This window comes from Pinus tabuliformis, chromosome 2_1, assembly GCF_031772625.1.
Source record: "Pinus tabuliformis cultivar Carrire ecotype Pingquan chromosome 2_1, CPIR1, whole genome shotgun sequence".
Taxonomy (NCBI): Eukaryota; Viridiplantae; Streptophyta; class Pinopsida; order Pinales; family Pinaceae; genus Pinus; species Pinus tabuliformis.
In genome coordinates, this window is record NC_142299.1 from 939,020,238 (window position 1) to 939,026,562 (window position 6,325).

The following is a 6,325-nucleotide window of genomic DNA, read 5'->3' on the forward strand; positions in this document are numbered from 1 at the left end:
CTCTTTGCCTTGTTTTCCTTACATAATAAAAATTTGGTTTCTTGTTTTTGTTTTGTTGGGAGGTCTGTCTATTGTAGATATATGGCTTGAAGAAATGCAGAGAGGAAAATCTCGCGATGGTGGTAGTCTCAAGGAAGCTCAGCAAGCCTATGAATATTTGTTTTTTGTGTTATTAGAGTCCCTTGGTAAATTTCTTGTGGATCTTGAAGCTCTCAAGACATGTAATGTTGGAAAGTCAATGGATCAGTTGCACACCCATAGGAACTCAGAAATTCAAAAGAAAGAAAGTATTTGATTGATGCATGAAAGGAATGTGTTAATGAGGGCATGAAGAATAGTGAGTCAAAATATTTCACAGGACATGCTACTGAACTTACTTCAAAAGGCTTGGCTCCATTGATTCACGCTTCAAATGCAATTTCAAATAGGATATGCCAAGAGGATACAGGAAAATCAACTTCAGTTTCTCTTGTGTCTACCAAGGTGTTAGTATCACTCTCCCAAACAAATAGTTCTAAGGAGTCCCATTGTAAGATACCAAGTTTTAGTGGCACCACTTAGCTTACAGCGTGTGCAAGTAAGGAAGAGAAGAGTAATAGCTCTAGTCAATTATAGAACAACATTCAAACTTGTTTGAGCAAGCATGAAAATGTTTTTAGTCTAGTTCTAAAAGAACATACTCAGAGTTCTATGGTATGCTTAGTTAGTAAGAAGTCCTCTTTTCTAGTTCACCACATAATATTTCAATCAAAAGTGTCCACATTTCACTTGTATCGGAGACCCACAAAGAATCCATGGTTGGTAAAACATAGTTATGTAGTATAAATACATCAGGAGAGAAAGACTCACTCTGGAACATTATCTAACAAGGGAATAAATATTGCTCGGGGGGACAAAATTCACAGGTTGATACTTGATAGTAATACTTCCTAACCCATCCCGTATACTAGAAGTGTAAATTATGGATCAAATACAAATAAAACAATTCTTGGGAACCATGGGCTTTCTCTTGGAAAGAAAGAAAAATAGGATGTGCACTATGGGAAGATAAAATAATGGAATATTCTTATTTTATGTTAATTCCTCTCTAGAGGTTAATACAAAGGCTTGCTAGAGAAATAGAACCAAATCCATAAGTGCTATACCTGTTAGCCCTATTTGCAAGTGGCCCAAAATGGATCCAAATATGCTCCCTAAGTCTTCTAAAGCTAGTAAGATAATTCAAAAGATAAAAACAATCATATGCAAAGAGCCCTTAGAATGGTTGAAAAAACACTATCGGGAGGCAAAAACCATAGAAAACCGTGAAAAAATAGAGTATTGTAGGCATGAGCAATGAATGCACAATAGCCGTCAGATCTTGCCGATCAACGGTCCAGATCTGATCGGCGGATCGCAACCGGTGGTTGCAATTGGCACAGGCAATCGGCAAATATTGGCACACACTATATGGAACTAGCGATGGCGATTGGCGAAGTCAACGTGGATCGTCGATCAAGCATGAAGATCAACGACCCATGTTGCATCGTAGGTTCTCTATTGGAGATTACAAAGAGCGCTTGCAAATGGCCTGGGGCATGAGTGACATGTGATTGCGATCATATTGCATCACCATATTGCATCGTAGCAACACCATGGAGCATAGTCTATGCACATGTATATGTGTGATGCGATAAGCCGGACCTGAAAGGGTTCCTTAAAGCCATTGTATATTATTTCAGATCCGCCATAGGTCATTTTTACGTTATTTTCACGATTTTTTAATGAATTCCAAAATACAAAGGGAAGCCTGGGAATAGGTCATTAGCAACTTGCAATAATGATTGAGGGCAGACCCGATAGAAAAAGAGACTAGATTTGAGGACATTTGAAGTCCGGGTAAACAATGTTGTTGGCAGATTTTCACAGTGATGCAGCGTTGTTTTGTGTAAAACAGAAAACAATCATTTGGTATTCAAAAGGATGTCAAAAGCCTGAAGACCCATTCCTTTATTAAACAGAGGTTGGGAGACAGAGGCCATGCTTTAGATTACTGCAGGACAGATGGCCGGAAATGGAAAAAGGGCCACAACACGATGCAACATGCAACAGAAGCAATCATTGAGCATCGATAGCATGAGCGAGCTCCCTGACAGCACAACAAATTACCAGAATGTGGTTACTCTACTGTTAGAAAAGAAACCTCCAAGCCCATGCGTGTCTAGTCATGGCATCAAATAGTTAAAAAGATAGAGGGTATAGATTAAGGCCTCTCGAGCCTTAGAAGGCTCGAGAGCATTATAAAAGGCCTATAAAGAGTTGAAATTTCAAAGTAACAAGGGTTCAACTCTTGGAGACTGTGGATACTATGCCCCTCTAGCTTCTCATCTTCATTCCAACAATATAAGCTTCTTTTGTTGTTACATGTTCAATTTTCATTTTCTCTTCTGTTCTAAGTTTTCACTTGAATAGGTTATTCATGTTTTCTTCTGTTTCTAATTCCAGATAACTGTCATCTTATCTCTATGTTGATAAATTAGATTTGCAAACTTCATTTACTTCATGTAGCTAGCCATTCATATGTGTTTATGTATGCATTTGCTGGTACAGTCAGTATTCCCCATCTATCCATTGAATTTATAAACTATTGAGCATTAGTGGTCTAAATCCTTGTAAAGCTGAGGTGTTCATGCATGTCTCGAGTGAAAATAGAGTTGAAATAGTCATTTGACTTGATCCAAACCATCATCCATTCCAATAGTTCAGAGAACAATATTGAAGATTTATATGTTACCAGGCATCTCCGAGCTACAACCTAGGAGAGCTTCCTAGAGTGATAACAATACCTATTGAGGGGTGTAGCATTAATGGTGAATATAGTGAAAAAATGTTCGAAATCTGGAATATAGCTGTAATTTTATCTTCAGACCTTGGTGAAAGGGAAGAGCGAAAGGAATACATGGCAGAGGGGACTGTTGATATAGAAATAAGAAAATATTGTGAACCTAGTGAAGGCTTCTCCATCCATTCTCAAGCAACAATAGTAAGCATGGATGAATGTGCGATGAATTTTCTAGCAAGCATAGTTGTGATTGAAATCTCAAAAGATTAGAATGCAAATGTCATAGGTAATTCTGTAACAACTTTCTTGAGAACATTAGATAATTTAGGCTAGTATGGTTTATCACGTTATGGCTCCAAACTCAATTCACCTCAGAGTGATGATGTAGTAGGTCAAAATGTGTTGAATATGAAGAAAGACAAGAATGATCACTATTCCATGGATCATCAAGATTCTTCTAGAACCAACTTGGATACATTTCAAAATGAGGAATTTACTAAGGATGCTTTGAATTCCTCTATGAGGGCTTTGGAAACTGGAAATGTTGTTGTGGTAGAGGATGGTATAAAGGGAATTATTGAAGACAGAATACAAGAGCACTCCTGTTCAAATAAGGGTGGGGAAAAACCAAGGGATGAGTTCGTTATGATGTTGAAGAACTGTACATTAGAGGAAAATATGGATTGGCTTCAGACTGTGAAAAACAATCTGAAATAGAGAGAAGAGACAAACAAGAGGGACTTGGTGGACACTAAATATAGGATGTAGTTAATCTACAACAAGAAAAAGTACATGTCAGGGACATTAGTGTACAAGGGGAGAACCAAGGACTTAGTGAACACTACTTGGAAAAGGAAATAGAGTTTGGAAATGAAAACCAAGAAAATCCAAGTGAAAGATATGTTCCATGCACAGGGGCCTCTGATTCTGATGTCAGGGAGCCAAATAATTGTCATGCAAGACTTTTTGACAATGATTTTGTGCAAATTGAACGTCAAGTGGAAAGAAAGGTTGGAAAACGAAGTGGGCCAGGACAAGTAGTCTGGGTATAGTAAGTTTTCTAATAAAGATGCAAAGGATATAAGTTTGTCTCATGAACAAAATAAAAATATTGATGTTCTTGATGCCTAGGAACATCATTCTACCTATGAACTTGAACATGAAGACCAAGGGAAGGGTGAACACAAAGGTAATGAGAATCTTCCTATTGCTAGGAGCATCACATATACGAATTATAGTCAAGAAACTTTGATCGAAAAAGGAGAGTGCATTGAACCAAAGTAGACTGTGGTATCTAGAGAAGTAGCAAATCAACAAATCGGTGTGACTACTGGTTCTGACAAGAAAAATGTTACTACAGAGATGGGATCTTGTATTTTTCTTGATATTTGTGATATTGAAAGGAAAGTTCAAATAACACGTAATGATATTTTAGAGGTATCTTCTAACATTGGTTATGAAGTTTTGCAAATCATTACAGTTGTATCTTCAACATTTGTAGAACATCAATAATCCTATTTGAAAACAGAAGCAGTATAGAGTGCATGGTCAGATGAACTGCATTCTTCTGACCAAATTATGGCAATGACTGTCCCTCCAACAAAGTATGATGGAATCAATGATTCAACAGAAAGACTTTCTTTTGACTTAAATGAATCTATTGAATTGGAGGAAGTAGCTCAATATGACATGGTGCTATCCACATCAACATCTTGTTTATTAATTGTGCCTTGCACAACTGATTCTATTCCCCTTACTGTATAGTTGAATGGCTTAGCAACATCAATTGTAGTGGTGGCTAGGTCGAAGGAAAATTTCTTTCCCACAATAAATCCAATTCAAATCATAGGATAACTAGGCTGGAAAAGATTTGGAGCAACAAGTGCTTTTCGAATAGTAGAACCTAGAGAAATAATTGCTCTAAACATCCTGTCTCCAAAATACATTTTCAGATTATGATGCATTTAATTCAATTGGAAAATGAAATAGAGCACCATTAGATATTGATATTTATGTGAATTATGAGAAAACATCTGAAGATAGGGTAATAACAGTGCATTTATCTTCTCAAATATGTGAACCATCAAGAAACTTTCGATGCAGAGATATGAGCAGAAAATATTTTATATCTTCAATTGTTGAACCGTTTGCTCCTACAAGGCCTTGTAGTCCTATGAAGTCATATTTAAAATTGAATCACGTTGATGATAGTGGGGAGAATGAATTGATCAAAATGCCTCTTGGTACCAGTGCTAAAAATTTTGGATTGACTTTGAAGATTGACACCAATGCATTGTCCATTGGAGATTCATGTTTTCTGAGAGATTTTGACTTGAATGATGGGCCCACTTTTGATGATGGTGGAGATGAATTGCTACCTCAGAATTTTAGCTCATATTCCCAGCCTGTAGCTGACCTGAGAGTGAAGGGCGAGCTATTCAATTCATTATCTTGTTTTTCTACTAGAGATGCATTTCCGTCATTTACAATACCTTTGCATTTTAATGACAGGACAGATCATCAAGTTATCACTACAGTTACATCTGCATCTCAGTCTAATCAGAGGTCATTACCTGGTTTTACTTTGTTCAGTGGTGATATATATATAAAGGGCAGACATCATTCTCTTCAGGTCTTATTATTTCCTTTTCAAATGCTACTAGTAAATCCTACCCATTTACTGGATTTCATTTAGGTTCAATTTTTCATCTTAACATTGCTTTTTTTTCAAGAGACTCACCTTCCTATCTAGAATCATTATGACTAGGATGCTTTCCTACATTTTCCTCTCAGGTAGTCCCTATAGGGCCACTCTCATCATCACATGTGAAACCATACTTAATAAGCCTCATGGTGGCATCTGGGATAGAGAGCAGTAGCACATGCACATGGCCTACACCAAATATTGATGATTTAAACACAGGTCTTGAGATGCGTGACATCTCTTACAGGGAAGAGTGGTTAGTCACCAGGGATCCTTCAGTAAATTGTCTTTTTTCATTGAAGCAGATGAAAGAATTATGCGATAGATCAACTTTAGGTATATCTTCAAAGAGAAAAGAAATTGAAGAAGGTTGGGATGTGCATAGATCTGGATATAAGCAATCTATTTAGCAGTAAAATTATTTTTGACTTATGAGGTATTACATGAAATCGACTATCAATTGATATGTCAGATAGAAAATTTGTTGTAAACAATGTTCTTGCAAGCTACCAACTTCACTTCTATCCTCACAATTGACTGTTCATTTCCTTAATAAATTCTCAAATATTTCCTTTAATAAATCTATTCATTTCCTTGATAATTCTTAGATATTTTCTGGCAAGGATTGTAATTACTAATATCCTTATAATTTTTAATGTTTCTTCTTTGAGGTATGGACATGTTGGTAATTATTTCTCATGTAATTCCTTTAAAATACACTATGAAGTTTTTCAGGTTGCTCTAACTTTCTCTATCTATTTTTCTTTTTTCTTTTTCCTTCTGAAACTCATAGTTGTCTT

At 36.4% G+C, this 6,325-nt stretch overlaps 1 pseudogene; it reads left to right on the forward strand.

Moving 5' to 3' along the window:
• The first annotated feature begins 2,043 nt into the window (after positions 1–2,043).
• Positions 2,044–5,935, forward strand: LOC149203728 (uncharacterized; annotated as a pseudogene).
• The last annotated feature ends 390 nt before the right edge of the window (positions 5,936–6,325 follow it).